A 1601-nucleotide genomic window follows, 5' to 3' on the forward strand; every position below is an offset into this window, starting at 1 on the left:
CCACACTAGGAAACTTTTTTGGGAAACTTTTGATTTTGCTTAACTAGCTGTAAGATTAAACTCGGAACAAATTTAGGTGGACATTAACTGCCGGTCCACACTAGGAAACTATTTTTGGGAAACTTTTGATTTTGCGTGAGAGAGAAAGAATATCATTCATCTCTCTCGCGGTACGGAGTTTCTCGTACTCGGAAACCTGTTTTATTTTGTTATTCTTCTCATTTGTACAAGAACAAATCAATGCAATTAATACGTAGTTTTTGAAACAAAGTTTCTCAACAAAAGTTTCCTAGTGTGGACCAGGTCTAAGTGATGATTGTGTTTTTCAGTTTTTGATATAAGTTCAATTAACTTTGTTAGTATTGCCAACTTTTCACTCAAAAACATAAACAATAATCAGCTGTTTTTTACAAATAATACTTTTGTAAAATGAAAATTTTTGGAAAAATGTTAAATAAACACATAAAACAGTAATAAACAAAATAAATTAAAAAACTTAAAATATTAAGTTTTTGTTCTTCCAAAATCATTGTTTTATTGTTAATTGTGTTTTCTCACTTAAGTTTAATTGGCTAATAACACTCAGTTAAACTAAGATAATAAGTAATGTTACTGTTTACTGAAAAACCAAAAACATTTATTAAACTAGGTTTAAACAAAGAATGTAGATTATCTGAAAAACCCTGTGTCAGCCAAATGGCGCACTTCTACAGGTGTTATAAAGTACTTAGTAGAACAATATATGTATACAAATAAATATATGATCACCGTTTCTGTTCCTAAGCAGTCTCCTCTAGAGATACCAAAAAGGTATTTAGTTAGTTAGTTTGAAAGAAGGATGTATACAGATCAAATCCGAAGAAATACACCTAGGCCTCTGTTGTGCGATCCTTAACCAGTGCCACAGGTGGGAATCGAACTCACCACCTCCGATCTACCAGACTAGAATCCTATCCACTAAATTACTGGAGGCCACTAGTTAGTTAGTTTGGTAGTTAGTTGGTTTGTTAAATGGTTAATTAGTTAGTTATGTAGTTAGTTGGTTAGTTATTTAGTTAGTAAGTAACTTACTCAGTTTTAAACTGATTTATCTTACCCTCCAAGGATCAATATATCATAGTCTCAACATTAAATTTTTTTTCAAAATACCCATACGGCGATTTCGAAATTTTTCGGTAATATCTCTTCAAAAATTTCTGGAAATTTTAAGCTTTTACTCTTTATATTACGAAGTGTGTGTCATATTTTCGTGCTCACTATACAAATAAAAAACAACAATAAGAAAAACAACAGAAATATAAAAAAATATATAAAACGAGGTAACAAACAATACAATCAACAACACAACGAAAAACCGTTCGCATTTAGAGTGCAACTCAACAACAGCAGAAATCAGTTATTGTGGTCTTCGTCGTTTGACGGTGTCATTCATAAAAGTGCTTTTGCTACGAACGGATACGGTTACTTTACTCGTACAAATTTACAAGTCAAAAAACAAACAATCCAACCGATATCGCGAAGAGTGAGAATAAGAAAATACGAAAACACATATTAAAAAAAAATTAAATTAAATAATATTCATAAAATTAAAAAAAAAAAAA

This window comes from Lucilia cuprina, chromosome 4, assembly GCF_022045245.1.
Source record: "Lucilia cuprina isolate Lc7/37 chromosome 4, ASM2204524v1, whole genome shotgun sequence".
Classification (NCBI taxonomy): Eukaryota; Metazoa; Arthropoda; class Insecta; order Diptera; family Calliphoridae; genus Lucilia; species Lucilia cuprina.